General features: G+C 42.7%; 1 protein-coding gene across 1 annotated transcript in view; it reads left to right on the top strand.

Annotated features, from left to right (window-relative positions):
- The window catches only part of C9H1orf21 (chromosome 9 C1orf21 homolog), a 108396-nt gene that overhangs the window by 46000 nt on the left and 45593 nt on the right, over nt 1-16803 (top strand). The gene's annotated exons all lie outside the window — the stretch shown is intronic.

The raw sequence follows: 16803 nt of genomic DNA, 5'->3' as shown, positions 1-16803 counted from the left end.
GTTCTACCTGCTGTTAACCATCTTCTGGCCCATGCTTTAGTCTAGGTACAGGATTTGTCATTCCTAAAGATCTGAGTCCATGACTGATTCTTTCTTAGCAGAGTCAGAGTCTGACTTGAATAACTTATTGAATGGTAACCATAGAAGTCACATTTTTTCCTTGCTAGTGAAAGACAGCTTCTAGGTCAGGAATTGGGTGCATGAGGAGGTTGAGCTGGAGTTCTGCAGATCATCCAGTGCCACCCCCTGCCATGGGCAGGGACACCTTCCCCTAGCCCAGCTTGCTCCAAGCCCCATCCAGCCTGGCCTTGGACACTTCCAGGGATCCAGGGGCAGCCACAGCTTCTCTGGGCAACCTGTACCACGGCCACCCCACCCTGATGCTTTCTTTCTTATTTCTGGGAAGGGACAGAAGTGTCTCACCCAGCCAGTGGCCATGAACAGAGTATCTGTGCTGCCTGTAGGGATTAAAAGTTCCCTGCAGGATGTTTAGGCAGAGCTAAACCAAGGTGGGTGGCAGGGAAATGAGGAGCCAAGAGGTGATGGAAAAGGAATTAGAGGTTAGTTTTTGGGGAGGAGGGTGCAAAGTAAAGGAAACAGAAGTCAAGTGGGGTTGGAAGGTGGCTGATGTGTCAGTAACACCCTGAGAATATCAGTGAGCATAAACCATGCTGTGCATGGACAGTGAACATGGGCAGTGTTGGCAGCTGGGGACTAACGTGACATCAAGTGCCTGTGCAGAACTAGCAGGGATGACCTTCATGGCTGTGCTAGCCACACTGCCTCAGATGTTTCACAAGGGGAGGAGATCCTGAGGGATTTGGTACAGCAATGAGAGGATTAAAGGAAAAGGGCAGAGTGCTGGTGCTGCCTTCCTTGGGCAGGTGGTGGGGTCTGAAGGATGTGGCTGACAGGAATTGTCCCTCACTGCGTGACAACACCCAACTGGAAACAATTCTCCTTCCTTCCTCCAGCACCTTCCCCAGACAAGCTGCAGGCAGAGTCAATAGTAAGGACTGTACTTTCCAGTTAAGCAGTGTTTGGATTTTTTTTCCCCATCAGTAGTTTTTACTCGACTCCAGATGTCACACTGAATCCAGAGAGAATTTTCTGAGCTTCTCAGAGTGGTGCAGTGGTCTTCCTCAGAGCCTCTGGATCTTTTTTTTCTTTTTGCCTGTTGGAATTGGTTGCAGCCAAGTGTATTGACTATTGGAGAGATCATCGCTTCTGAGAGATTTTTTTTTTAAAACTTTTAAAAGTCATTGCAGGTTAAGATTGATCTCCAGTACCCTATTTCTTCCCCAGCTTTTAACCTTTTATTTTAGCTGAGCAGAAGACACATTGAGCCAGGTGCTCACTGTGAATTTGAAACCCTGGTGTTTAAAACTGAGAAACCCATCATGAAACCCATGAATTCTGTAAGGACAAATCCTGATAAATGAAACCAAAACGTAGAAATTTCTACCCTATCCCAAGCTGTAGAAGTCATGCTGCATTTTGCTGTAATATATATTTAAATAATTGAGTTAGTAGGCCTATCAAAGGAGATGTTCTAGAGAAGATTGAATATAATGTGATTATTATGTCTGTTGGTCTCTAATGACTTTAAAATCCCTCTAATAAGGATAGTAATAATAAATCTTCATTTATTCATCATTCCACTTCAAAGCTGATTTCCAGGGTAATACATAAGAACTATAATATGTAAATACCAATGAAGAAAAAAATGCCATGGTAGACCCTTGAGCATTGTTTATTTCAGCTTATGTTTTAATAATATAACATCTCTTGTATATTAATTTTATTTGTGACTTTATAAAAATTATGGGATGTTTATTTGGGCAGGAGGTTATTGAAGTAATTCTTTCTGTAAGAAAGTAAGTGGTAATGTGATTTGGGAAAAAAATATTCTAGAATCTGTTCATTAATCTGAGAGGCTTAACGGAGACGTTTCCATGGAGCTCCTGGGTGCTTTGCAAAAGGGGGAGTGAACATGTCAGGTAGGAATCTTCTGACAAAATGGGAATATCTGGGTGGGGTTTCTGTTGTTAAGAGCAGTTCCAGTTGCTAAACCTGTCTAAATAAAGCTGAACGCAAAGTAGTTTATAAACTGTTATCTCAGAACAGCAGGGAGAAGGCTGGGAAATGAAATCTTCAGCAGTAAGGTATTGTAATGAGATTGAAAAACTGATTAATGCACAAGGGCAGGCTGGACAGAGCTTGAAGCAGTCTGGGCTAGTGGAAGGTGTCCGTGCCCATGGCAGGGGCTTCGATGAGATGGGCTCTAAGGTCCCTCCCAACCCAAACCATTCTGGGATTCTATGGTAGTATCTGATTGCTTCACAAGCTCTAGGGCAGTTTTCTTTCTCATGTTGATGTTTTCTTTCTTCCTATGTCTTTTATGGGATTGTCTCCCTTCTGTTCATCCCTGTCTTGTGACAGGTATTTCCTTCCTTGTCTCTGCCATATCTCATCCATGTGATGTCGTAGTCCACTGTCAAAGACAGCAGAACCCTGACTTAGTTTGAAATAAATGCCAAATTGCTAAAATAATTGAAACCTTTAAAACATGCACATTGTGTGCAGAAGAAGCATAACAAGGGGAAATTGGGACTATGATTTACCTTTCCTAAATATGCATTGTCATCTCCAAATGCAGTGTGTTCAAACCTTTGTGGAGATTAGTTTGCTTTGAAGGCTCTTTCCTTAACAGGCCAGAAGTATCATCTCACTGAAAACTTCAGTCTTGGGATGTTGCTCAGGACAATTCAAAATATCTCTGGGCCTGGCAAGACTGTTCAGATGTCCTTAATTAATATGAGGTAACTCCCTAAACCCATCTTGTTCCAGTACACAGAATTCTGGAGATCATCTGGCCTTTGAAGTGGGGAAGTTTTCAGTTAAAATTTTCAGCGAGAAAAGTATCTGAGAAGTGTTTTCAGTGAGTAACACCTTCCTGTTGTTACACCATTATAACCCCTCTCCCTTCCCCTAACTGTCAGGGAAAAAAAAAGCTAAAATTGAAAATGAGAAGTTCCTTATTCTGGAAGACAGCGTGGCCATCCTCAGTGAATGAAGCTGTCTGGAATGCTGTAGCTTAAGCAACAGAACTTGTGTCATGTCAAGTGTGGATGTGTGTTGGGGTCAGAAGGTCTCACTGCACCCAAACACGCAGCTCCCTTTGCCTGGAAGCCTTTATTTGATGGACTGTGGTGGTCAGCTGGTGAACACTCCATGAGAAACTGCTCCAGCTCATGGGGCTGTCCTGACATATTCTGCAGTGTCATCTCTTACTCATTCTGGGGACAGATACATAAGGGGACCAGCCCCATGCTGTATCCTAATTCCATACTTTGAGACTATAACTTCTTTTAAAGACATTTTCAAACGTGAAAAATATTTCTGGTGTAATCACAGGCACTTGTTCTTAATCCAAGCTCCATGGAATTGAGTGGCCTGTAGGCACCCACTCTCTGAAAATTCAATCTCAGGGGTCTAAAACCAAATATCACAGTGAGTTTCAAAGGAGGAGATTTTCATTGCTTAAATTCAGACTCTGGCTGAGCTCCTGAAAGGGGACGTTGTTCATGGATTCAGCAGCTCCTATGGTAAAATAGGTCTTGCTGCAGTGCTTGAAAGCTTAAGAAAAGCAGATGAGTGAGTGTGTGCATTGCAGCAGAGGGCTGAAGTGCATGCGCATCTTCCAGAATTGTACTGGACTCTGTGTTTTTAACTGCCAGAGGGCAGGTTTAGATTCGGGATTGTGAAGAAATTCTTCCCTGTGAGGGTGGGGAGGCCCTGACACAGGTTGCCCAGAGAAGCTGTGGCTGCCCCTGGATCCCTGGAAGTGTCCAAGGCCAGGTTGGATGGGGCTTGGAGCCACCTGGGCTAGGGGAAGGTGTCCCTGCCCTTGGCAGGGGGTGGAATGAGATAATCTTTAAGGTTCCTTTCAACCCAAACCATTCTGATTGTGTGATTCTCTCTTTCCTTGCCTGGTTCAGCAATTTGTTGATAGCCTGCTTCTTATCTAAGTAAACACAGGGCAGTCCTAAACAAGTGCTTCAGGAAGTGAGAGAAACGAATAGAACCAAACCCTACCTACTTTGGTTATGTTCATGTGGGAAATGTAACAAAATTGCATGTGTTATCTAGGTTTATGATGTATTTGTGTAACTCTGAGAACACCCTTGCTAAGTCAATAATTTACTATTTTATTACCATAAGGAAGCAACAGAGTTTAAAGAAAATCAAAACAAAACCAAACTGCACCCTCAGGTTTTGTCTAGTTATGTATTCATGATCAATATGTGGAAAGAAAGTGTTTTCCATATGAATTAAAACTGTATTTTCACCTTTTATGTATAGAAGGGGCTCATCTTTATAGCCCTTGGAAAAGGTGCTGCTTTTACAAAAGAGGGAAGAGGCTGCTCTGGTCTATGGGTTGGCTCTGAGGAGTAGCAAAACAAGCTCCTCTTCCCTCTCCAGCAAGGAAATACAGATATATAGATATATAAAGAATACAAAAAGAGCAGTCCCAGGCATGCAATGAGCCAGGTCCAGGGAATGCAGTGAGGAGCACCAGGAGACGAGGCTTGAGACAGGGAGAGGAGAGATGGGAGAGAAGACACCTACAACAAGGGGCTGAGGTCCCTCCAGGACATGGGACCAGAGGCAGGTCTAGGGACATCGGCAGACCTGCTCTGGCAGGGACTGGAGGCCCAAGTCTCAGGAGAAACAGACCTCCTGGATGCACAGGCAGGAGATGCAGGTGAGGTCTCAAGGGGCTGGTTGTGGCCTCTTAGTGCACTCAGGACTCTGACAACAGCTATCCATTAATTGTGGCATGTATGTAATGCTGGTGATTGAAATAGTTCTCCCTTCTCCTACTCTTTTCCCCATTTTTTTTCCCCTGGGAAGTACGAAAACTCTGATCTGGTGATCCTTAGGGGTGGGGTCCAGGTCTGTGGAAAGGTTCCTGCAGGCTCCAAGAAGGTACCTTGCCTCTTTTGGCAAGATTGGTTTCAGTGTCTATTTTCACCCATCCAGCAGAGAAGAAAACCAGTTCAGAAGTGATGGGAGAGTAGCTTTTTAGATACTTGGGTGCTGGAAAATTGCTTAATTTTAAATGGTCCAAGCAGTAGAGCAACAGTGTTTGAAGATATTTCTCTGTGCCTATTTGAAGTTCTGTTTCAGTTCTTTCCTTTGAAAAAAATAATCAGAAAGACCCTAAAAGAGATGACTTTCCTGAAAGGATAGAAGATCTTTGCCATGGAAAGGTTGTTGAGGTTTTCCTACCTGAAAGAGAGTTGGACTTAGAACGGGTATCCATAAATTAGTTAGACAGCCCTCACACTCTATAATGAGCTTCTTCTGGTGGTTAATCTTCTTGCACTGTTGTTACAACCCCTTGGCATGGTATTAGATGAGGGAATTATTCTGCAGAGTCATTCTCCTTAGTGGGAGGGAGCTGTTTTTATCCAGATCTTTGCAGTGCTGGGTTTGGAATGATACACACACAGCTGGACTCGGCACTTCAAGTGGGGATTTACAGTACAGAGACAGAACATGAGCCAAGGTGGAGAAACAGTTGATATCCCTGGTTTAGGAGCAGAAATTAATCACAGGCAGGTAATCACTTCCCTGCTTCTTATTTTCTCGTGAGCTTTCCCCTTTTGCAAGCTCCCCGTTGGCATCAGAGCACCCAGAGAGCAACCAGAGGGCGGGGGTCTCCAAGGGACCCCGAGTATCTACAGGCTCTGGAATGTGGACAGAGAGACATGGTGTTATTCTTGGGAGTGACCTTTTCTCCAAGCTGCCTAGCTCCATGGAGAGTCCAATCCAAGCCCATACAGATGAAGTGCAAGGGGTGTGCATTTCACAATTACATTAGTGGGCTATAAATAGGGCCATACATCCGCCTTTGGCGCTGGCTAGAAAGGAGCCAGGATGTGTTTTCTGGCAGCCTTGGTGCTCAAGGAAATCCGTTTATTTTATGGTACAGACACACTTAGTTTTTCACTTAACCTTTTAAAGACAGAATCTTTGGCATTCATTGCCTACCTGTAGGTGCAAACGAGGAAAAATCATGGTAAAAATGCCAATACTTTCAATTACTGCAGTGTTCCTTTAGTCATTTTCCAGGTGTTTTATTACTGGACCACAAATTTGGAGGGAAAAAAAAAACCAAGAGAAAATACCAAAGCCTGAAATTTGGCCAGAAAAGACTCACTCTAGGGAATAATTCCCAATTCCCCAAGTAAGCCTTATGTAGCTGCATGGGTGTGTATTCATTTCAGCAACACAAGGCTGAAATTTTTGAGGCTGTAATTTTATAGAAAATATCTACTGGTAGAAATAGCTGTTAAATACAAAGAAAATGTACCTGACCAAGAAGTATTTGTGTACCTTTGGCATACACAGCCAAAGGTGCCTTTATAGGTTAGAAGAAGTGAATGTAGAAGGCGTTTTTCCAGTAGGTAATTCTCCAAAACACTGTGCCATCATGGTATTTTAAATAAATATTACAACCAAATGGTCTCATGTTCTCCTTGGTGAGAGGCCCAAGACTGACAGTGCTTTGTCTTGAGCTAGCACCAGAAAAAAATGGGAAAAATTGGAAAATGTTAAGGTTTCTGCCTCATGTGCTTGTGAAAAACAAAGCCTGGCTTCTGCTGAGCAGGTGTGATTGTGCCCTGCCATGCACCTTTTCTTCTTACCTGTACGAGTGGGGGCTCTGGCAAAAAGGGTCGCGTTTAGGGTGCTTTTAAATTCTGTATTTCCTTTCTGCTCTTGTCATGGGAGCACTGCAGGGGCTGTTTGGGCAACTGGGGCGCAGAGCTTTTCATGTTCTGTGGTACTGGGCAAGAGCATGGAGTCACTTTTGTTTCAGGAGTTATGGATTCAGGAATGATCTTGAGCTATTCAGAGGGGGAAAAGGGGGTGTAGTGGTTTGGTTTTTTCCACTGAAGTCTCCTAAATTGTGTTAAAGCTTGTATTTGTTATAATTACATGCATTTTATCCCCTGTATTTTGTTGTCAAGTGGTTGCAGCCCCCAAGGCTGCCAGAGCTCCAGGAGCATTTGGACAATGCTATCAGGGACGCACAGGGTGGAGTTGCTGGGGTGCAGGGCCAGGGGTGGGACTGATGATCCTGGTGGATCCTTTCCATCTCAGCAGATTCTATGATCCTCTGATTCCATGATATACTGTATTTCTAAGTGTAGGAACTGTGTGCATCTTGAGATCTTTTTAGGGTGAAAGTACCCATCTAATACAAGTGCTCTAAGCATGTATTTCTTACTTTGATTTTTTTTTTTTTAGCTATTACTAAACTCCTTCTTTTCAGACATCAGTATTTTGCTTTCTTTTAAAAAGTGTTGCCCAAAGGGAAGGGGAGAAGGCATGGAAAATCTGGAGCCAGAGTAAAATATTAATCTTTCCAACAGGTTACTTTTGGAGCTGCTAGATGGTCTGTAAGGAAAATAATGTAATTAACTTCTGTACCTTTTGCATCTGGAAATGTGTGCTGTATTTTATAAATTAAGTTTTGGTTAGACCTCCCCTCTTGGTTTAAAGAAATACTGACAGTGGGGAGATATTACTAGTTCTGGGTATTTATTCAGTCCCTTCCATATTGGAATTAATAAAAATGAAATAGCTGCTGATTTAAAAATACTCTTTGAGGTCCATGAGCAGGGAAAATTTGATAGCCTAATATTAATAGAAAAAAGTTACTGTGCCAGAAAGGGTATGAAAATCCATTTCAAGTCATATGTTGCGGGGCAACAATCTCATTTAATAGTTGACTGATTGAGAATGGCATTGCTTGTTAAGGAAAGAGGAATTGGCTTTTTTATTGACAAGGAAACTGAAGGCACCTCATCCTGTATTTGCAATAATAGGAGATGTGTAATTTCGAGGGTCTGGAGTGGTAATGACTTATTTTCCAGGGAACCCAACCCTTGGGGCGATTCTGTTCAGGAAAGGTTTTGGGTGGATGGATACCTTAGGAGGTCTGTAAGGGGCAGGGCCTCCAGTGCTGCATGAGGGATGCTCATAGAAATGGTCAGTTAGGTATTTTTCCTGGAATTGAATAGTCCCTGACAGGTTCTGTGCCAAAGTGAGGAATGTTCAATGGAGTACATAGGCAGATGGCAGCTGGGGGAGGGTCAGCAGAGACTGGGAGTTTCATTAATGACCTTGAAAAACCTGAAAAGAATTAAATATTTTGTTCTTGGTGGGTTTTTTAACTTTCTGAGGGAGAATTTCAAACCAGAGCAGTGAAATGGAGTTGAAGGAGCCATTCTGAGCTGGCCGTGCTGTGCTGTGTTCAAGGCAGCCTGGATCCAGACACCCACCTGGGGGCTTCATATGAACAGTCATGTTTTCAAGGCACAGACCCTTTGTTTTCCTCCTGTCCATTCCTTTAATTAATCTCTCTGCTGCTTGTTTCCTCTCCTGCTTTCATTTCTCAATTTGATCTTTTTAGTGGGCTAGATAATTGCATTAGTTACTGAGTATCCTTCCTGCCAAGCACCATGGCTGTAATCTCCTCCACCTGAGAAATGGTTTCCTTTGAACAACTTGGCGTCTGCCTCAAAGTTATGTGTTAATTAAATGAAAACAAAAAGGTAAAAAAAAGTGTCTGTGTGTGTATATATATATATATTTATATATGTATGTATATATGAATTATATAGTTTCAGCAAGCAGAAATCTGGGTAGCTGAAAGCTAGGTATGAGTGCACACCACCAGCACTGTTCTTTGGCTTTGTAATTACAGAGGAGTGCACAAAAGTCCTTAATTATATGATCACATGGCAGGTTTTTTCAATACCATCTCACATATAGTGTTTCCTCTTATCTTGAACACAAAGACAGTATGAGCAAGGCAGAAATTGTGTGTTTAACAATAACTGGATTTGGGGATGTTGAAGTTTTATTTTAAAATCTTTCCTGAGATAATGAAATGGCCTCTGAGGCCATGGTTCCACTGACCTACCTACAACTAAGGTAGGCCTGGCAGATAAAGAGCAGTGGGCCTGTGCCCCTGGTGTAAGGTTAGTTAAAACAATCCTTAATTTGTAATGTGATAGAAAATTGTATGTACAGCTCCAGTTTTCACAGGACTTGGATTGTATGACAGCCCAAAATGTAGAGTAGCCTTGGGGACTTTTTGACCAAGAAGAAACCAAGTACTGGAAGGAACCAAGAAGCAAAAACAAGGAGAGGGGAACTAAGAAGAAACCAAGTGAAGGGAGGAACAGTAACTCCGTCCTTGAGTAGGCTGCACATCTCCTGCTGTGTCAGCTGGTGTACAGTGGTTTGTTTCTGCAAGTCACATGCCAAATTTGAAAATTAAACCTATAGAAACAAGGGAGCTAAATTATGGCTTCATCATCACCTGCCACCTTTACTGGGGTGAAGGGAACCAGAAAACCCAGGATACACAAACTGAGGCACCTGAGGAGCAGCGGCAGCGCAGGGGCTGGGACGGCGCCTTCTGCCACAGGCAGACATCAGGCTGGAAGAGGACAGAGGTACCCAAGGGATGGGGAGCTGTGAGTGGTTTGCAGCTCTGGAAACTGCTGACAGCACTGGTGAGGGGTGGGTTAATAGGGCAGCTTGAGGGTTTGTGCTTCTCCAGCAGCAAAGATCAAGATCATGTCCAGGACAGTTAATGGAGCTGTGTTCTGTCAGACCTGTCAGCCTCAGGGATTGCTGCTGAAAGATGTCATGGTTTGGGCCTGCAGAAGGGAGGTTTGATAAAGTAGAAGGGAAGTTGCTAAATTTTTTCAGGTAGGCATCACCCTTGAGGGAGTTAATGTTTCATGAAGCACTGGGTATGCCAGGGGGCTGCTGGATAGCTTAGAAAAGAGCTACCCCAGTCTCGCTCAATGTCCTTCCAATTCTGCAGGAATTCTCCATTTACGGGCTGGTTTTTGTTACACTGAATGTCTCAATCCCTTTTTTTCCTCCAAAAAACCCGCCCTAGCGGTCACATCTGCCTTGTGCAGAAGCAGTCGTTGGCGTTCCTTGGGTACATGTTAGGGTTGTGTAGGAAGAAGAAAAAGTGCTTGAGGGCGGTCTTTGCAGATGTGCTGCAATCTGTGTGGTGTGTTGATTTTTAAAGAGCTGTTCTGTCAGAGGATTTAGATTTAGTTGGCAGAATTGATGTGTTGCTCATGCACCTGTTCTCTGTTTAGTATCTGGTGGTGTCTACTGCCTCAACTCCCAGCAGTGGCTGTATTTTTACATTGGATTAAGGTAAGGTAAATTAATTTGGGAAATCTGAATGAGCATTTTCAGATAATCCTTTGAGAAAAATGAGTTGGCTTATTTCCTAAGCTATTTTTATTATTCTATTCATGTTAGTAAAACCATGATCACTTGGATCAAAAATTGCTTGTGAATTGATAGCTTTGAGGGCTGGTAACAGAGGAAGACAACAGGCTGCTCACCCAGTGCTGGTTGATCTCCAATGAAATTTCACTCCCAGCCCACATTCAAGTGGATCAGAAACCCACGCCCACAGCTGAACAAATGCTTCAACTCTGTAGAATCAAATGAACCACGGAGCTGCTACTTTCTATGAGTGCTTGAAGCTGGACTTAAGAAGATAACTCAGATATCCTCCATTTCTTGATATTTTAGTTCAAGAAAACATGAATTTGCAGGATTTTTGGAACTGCTTTCTCTGACTGTTGCCTTTTTTGGGGATTTTTGACATAACTTCTCTGGTATCCAGGCAGTTGATACTCACATACATAACAGAGATGGAATAACCTAAGCAGCTCATCTCACCTTTCCAGTGCTCCAAACCAGATGGACATGAACCAGTGGCACTCAAGGCTGATGATTCAGGTGATGGAAACTGCAGCCACCCAAGCAATCTAATTCTGCTCTTTGACTGTCCTGGTGGTCTGTGATTTTGTTTTTTCCCCTGTAGCCTGGCTCTTTCTAGAGGTGAGCCCACCACTGCTCGTATCCTCCCAGTGCAGCTGTGGATCTCGGCGTGTTCCTACTTCCCAGTGGCACTGGAGATGGGCTCTGGGAGAGCTGCATCCAGCTCCAGCATCCCAGCACAGGCAAGACATGGAGCTGTTGGAGTCAGTCCAGAGGAGGCCATCAAGATGATCAGAGGGATGGAGCAGCTGTGCTATGAGGGAAGGCTGAGAGAACTGGGATTGTTCAGCCTGGAGAAGGGAAGCTTCAGAGTGATCCAGTTGTGGCCTTCCAGTGCCTGAAGGGAGACAAAAAAGATCGACAGAGACTGTTTACAAGGGATGGAGGGACAGGACAAGGGGGAATGGCTTCCCACTCCCAGAGGGCAATGTTAGATGGGATATTGGGAAGGAAGTTTTCCCTGTGAGGGTGAAGAGGCCCTGGCACAGGTTGCCCAGAGAAGCTGTGGCTGCCCCTGGATCCCTGGAAGTGTCCAAGGCCAGGCTGGATGGGGCTTGGAGCAACCTGGTCTGGTGGAAGGTGTCCCTGCCCTTGGCAGGGGTTTGGAATTGGATGATTTTTAAGGTCCCTTCCCACCCAAACCATTCTGGGATGTTTGGCATGTTCTGTTCTCAGCATTTAAGTGGCTCACCTGCTGTTCTATGTTTCAGTAGAATTGCATCAAAATCTCTTATGGTTCTTAACAAATATTTTTAGAAAAAGCAGTTCAGTCCTTTATCTAAATATAGCTTTGAGCTTTCAAGCCTTTGGGAGAGGGGAGCACGTGAAGCTTTGATCTGTGGGATTCACAGCAGTAGGAGCACTTTCTGCACCTGGCAGAAGTAAGTACAGTGCAGAAGAATTTGTTAGACAGAAGGCTCCTGTTTTACAGAACAAATGTGTGGTTTAGTCTGGATGAAGGATACATCTTGGCATGTTGTGCAATAGGCAAGGGAGACTGAAGAAAAATATGTGGCACAGGAAAATGAAGGTGTGTTTAGAAACTTCCCTCTGGGTGGTATGACTGAAGTACCACTCACCTCCTGCCTGATACTTGATATCTCTCTAAAAATAGAGGAGATGCTCACCCATCGTCCCTCTTGATGACAGTGGAACCAAATCTGTTCGTCCTTAGATGTCTGAAGTGGTAGTGCAGTGTAAATCAGCATTCTAGTTATTTATTTATTTATTTATTTATTTAAAGGCTTGCTGTTTAACCAGATATTTCTCTGAAAGTCACAGTGACTCCAGATATATTTGACAAAGTTACGCTTTTTTCTGGTCTTTTTCTTTTCTTTAAACTGAGTCAGAATTAGTGTCATTGCCCATATTCCTGTGGTAAAGGCACTTACAGCCATGTCTGGAAGTGCTGAAGACATTTTTCTCATAGGAACCACCACAGTTTTGTGTCCCCCACCCAGTAATTGTTTCAATATTCTAAGTTGATATGCTCATTTATCACTGAAGTCGTTATTAATGAGTGCTGTTTTTCTTTGTCACATTGCCATGGCAACTGGGTGACATGTTTGAGTGGAATTATCTGTTTCCAGATGGAGATCTTCATTCATAAGATTTTCCTGCTGAGAATTTTTGCAGCATATTCAAGTTCAAAATTCTTCTTCCCCATGCTTTTCCACAGTTTGGATCTAGAGGCGTTCCTGCTTTCTGGTTTATATCCTGTGATTTTGTGGTGGGTGTTATGCTAGCAATATTTCTGTCTTTTATTTGTGGTTCATTTATGTTGTTTTTCTTTTGATTTAATTGAGTTGCTTTTCTTCAACTCAGGATTTGCTGTGACAGTCCTGTAAAGCCATTCCTCCCCCATGTGAGTTACGGGAAATTTTCTCTATTTGTATAATACGCCACACAATAGAAGATGATACTTGATTTTGTTTTTACTCCTGAAAGGAGCATAAGGATGTATTCATCTTTATATATGACATGTCACATTCTGAGTGATAGAGTCCTAATTTTTTTTATCACTAGTTGATTTTTAGTTCTATACAAGAAAGAAACATGAATATGTTTCACTTTTCTTTTTGATATAAAACTGTATTTAGGAAAAAGACCAAGGTAAATATGCATAGAGTACAGATTTCCTTTATCCTGAACTTCTTACAGTTTTAAAGGTCTTGTTGGCTGCCAGACTTAATGAGATCCTACTGGATCTCAATCAACATTTCAGGATTTCTCTGGATTTGTTTCTGATCACTCAGACCAAAATACCTCAAAATGCTGTGTTTACTTCTGTAGAAACCAGAAAGTAAAACTCAAAAGGTAATTTTTATCATCCTTTACTTCTTCAGCTGCAGGTCACTCTTACGTTATTGAGCAAAACCAGGTTAGCAGTTTTTTGCACCTACCTACAGGAAAGGCACTGAGGGCCCATTCATCCAACCTGTCTTTAATGTAATTTTCATATTCACCTAAAACTATTAATGACCATACACCTCATGATGTGCTTCGAGGTCTGTCTGTTGCTTAAACATCCCTTCTTTTGCACTTGCAGTGCTTTCATGCTGCCAGTAACTTTAGAACAAGAACAATCTCATAAATAGCTCAGAATCTGTAGTTTCTGGACACCTTACCTTATGTGTAATGTATTTATATTTTGTCTTCACCTAGTAAAAAAAAAATCTATATATCGTTGTGTCCTCTCAAAAATAACATAACGCAGTGCAAGACTCATCTTCTGCAAATAATGATTTGATTTTAATGACTATATTTAGCATATTTGAAATAAAGGATGTTGTCTTACCTGTGATTAAGGTGTTACTTCTCTGTTACACCAGCAAACAGTGTCCTCCCTAGCTGTATAATTCTTATATTTATGTAAGTATAATTACTTAGCTGCTCCTTTCCCTTTGGAAGTGGAATCATACCTATTTATACCTCCTTCCAGCAAGAGACTACTCAATACTAACAGATGTTACCAATGTATTATATCAGTGCTCCTTGTTTTAAGGAAAGTGTTTTGCCTGTGATAGGGAACTAGGAGAGCTTACGAGTAATGATGTTGCTTCAAACCTAATGAATCTCATATCTGCTCCCTTCGTCTCGGTGTGTAGCTGATAAAAGAGTTGTTGATGGCTCAGTTATTAACCAAAATGAGGTTGATCCCTGGCTTTCCACAGGCCAGTGCTGCATTTGCCTTTTAGTCTGATCTTGGTGCGTACACAGCTTGCTCAGAGCCCCTGGGATTGCTGGAGCTGGGAACTGCCAGGCACTCTGGGCTGCTCATCACTCTTGAGGCACTGGAGCCTGAGTGCCGGCCACTCAACCCCTTCCCCAGTGTGCCTCATCCCAGGAGATAATCTCTTGGCCTTAAAGGCAGATTCTCAGCTTTAGATTGTGTCAAAGCTTTATTGCTTTTTGAGATACAAGCAGAGATTTCTTCTGCTCAAGCACATACCATCTATTAGAGTCAGGACATTTATATTAATTTTGTAGGACACTTTCTATTACAAGGCTGATCTGCCAACATCTGCAGGGGCTTCTGCTTTGACTTCCTGATTTTTTTTAATCTGTATCCACAGAATCACAGAATGGTTTGGGTTGGAAGGGATCTTAAAGCACCGCCAGTGCCACCCCCTGCCAAGGGCAGGGACACCTTCCACTATCCCAGGCTGCTCCAAGCCTCGTCCAAGCCAGCCTTGGACACTTCCAGGGATCCAGGGGCAGCCACAGCTTCTCTGGGCACCCTGTGCCAGGGCCTCTTCACCCTCACAGGGAAGAATTTTTTTCCCAGTATTCCATCTAATCCTGCCCTCTGGCAGTGGGAAGCCATTCTCCTAAGGAGAAGGTGGATTTCTCCAAAGTAAGACTTGCTGTTTGCTGTGGTGGAGTCACATTGTCCAAAAAATGCTATGAAAAATGACTGGTTTATTTTTGGAAACTTTCTTGCTGCTGCATACCTTGGGCATAAATTACCCAGGTGTCTGCACTTCTGCAGTTGGTAGGATGGAGGGGAGACTAACACCAGCTGTGCCAGAGATAATTGAATACTTACTGTATTATCAGGAAAGTATTGAAGTTTACTAACGCTGATGGAAATATCTCTGGAAATATCATGAGAAATCTGTGCAAAGTTCTTTGCCACCAGTTCAGAGCTACTTGATGTATCTGGCAGACAATGCAGCATTTGAAGGATCTGTGCCTGTGTCCACTGTGAATTTAAAATTTCATTTTTGTCCTCTAGAAGACTCCATCCTATCCAGGTGTATCATAATTTCGCGTGTCAGCCTGATTATCCTGGCTATCAGTCAGGGACTCCTCGGTGCCCTGGTTGACTTGCTCCAAGAGATGATGCCTTCCAAGGAAGCATCCCTCCTATACCATCCCCACAGGATCAGCTGCTGCCTGGCTGTGGTGTTTGATCACAATTATTCTCTTGGAATAAGCAGCAGACACATTTCAGGGTTATTTTTGCCATGGAACGTCAGCCCCTCCATACCTTCCTGGTTTTCCACAGGGCTGGGCTGAACATCCTCTCTCCTCCAGTGCAGATGGACTGATTGGCTGTGGGTTGGGAAACGTCCTTTGTGCTGCTTTCTCTTGCTCATCTGTTTCCCCATTCAGATCCCTGCGTGCCTCTGTGAGAGTTTGATGCTTTTTCTGTGTGTGGGTTTTACTGCTCTCCCAACAGAGAGCACTGAGGCAGGGAGGAAAATGTAAGTTAGATAATTGCAGTCAATCAAGTACTTCTAATTCCCAGGCTTTATTGTGTTCAACCTTTTTGGGTTTATGAATTGTCACCTCCAAACTAGCTGAATTACACTGGAAAAAAAGAAAAAAACCTCAGAGTTGTTCACATTTACCAATCTAATTGTATTGTCTTAAATTCTTGAATCTGATTTGAGGCTCTGCATCTGAGATGCTTCTATTTGATAGATTCAGTTTATTTGAACTCTATGATAAAGAAAACATATAGACTATGGGCTAGACCATATGCAAACCCATGATATATTTTTTAAAATAAGACTGTTTTTTGAAACAATTTTATTTTAAAAATAAGCCTTACTTTCCAAAGCAAGGCTTATTTAATTTCTAGAATGTGGTTAACAGCTTCCTGAAAATAACTTTGTCTAAATAACAAACACAGTAACCCAGAAAAACCTATTTGTGCTCTGTTTTTCTCTTAGTAAGTGAGAGAAATTGCTTGAAAACCCCCCAAAAATGAGGAAAGTTTGTGCAGTGTCTTCTAATTTGCCAAGGTTTTGCTCTTTATTCCAAGTGTATTGTGTCTCATTTCACTTTGTATTAATATTTTCCATTTTTGTGGGATGAAGTTTCTCTTCTGCATTGTTTATCCTGACTGGAGGAGGGTGGATGTACCACTCCAGGTGTTTTTTCCAGTAGATTCACGTGCTACAAAGATAATCAGAGCAAAAAGCAACTGAGCAAAGGCAGTGTTGGTCCTGCAAGAACTGGATTCACAGGCTGCAGGGATGAATCAATTTTTCTGAAATCCCATCTTGTCCTACCAAGGAAAAAAATCCCTTTACTGGAGCTTTGGGTTTACTGTGGTATAGCACCTGTATGTTAGATAACATTTCCATGCTGGCATTAGAGCTGGGAATTCTAGTATTTGAAGAGCTGATAAATATTATGGACAAACCAAGAATCTTACTTTTCTTACTTATTTTCTGGCTGAATTTCTATCTGGGTAACGTTCATGTGCAGGAAAAATGGTGATTGGTGGGGGAAGTTGGAAGATGAAGATGGTCAGCATGGGCCTTTTCTCCAGAAATCATTCTATGACTGTGCATTGTGTCATTAGGAAAACCAAAAAAAAAGCGAAGTGGTTATGGTGTGGGTTGGCTTTTTTCAGCTTTTAACCTAGGTTTTCAATAGCCTCCA

This window comes from Corvus hawaiiensis, chromosome 9 (assembly GCF_020740725.1).
Source record: "Corvus hawaiiensis isolate bCorHaw1 chromosome 9, bCorHaw1.pri.cur, whole genome shotgun sequence".
Taxonomy (NCBI): domain Eukaryota; kingdom Metazoa; phylum Chordata; class Aves; order Passeriformes; family Corvidae; genus Corvus; species Corvus hawaiiensis.
The sequence above is the reverse complement of the archived record's forward strand: the minus strand, read 5'-3'. Positions and strand labels throughout refer to the sequence as shown.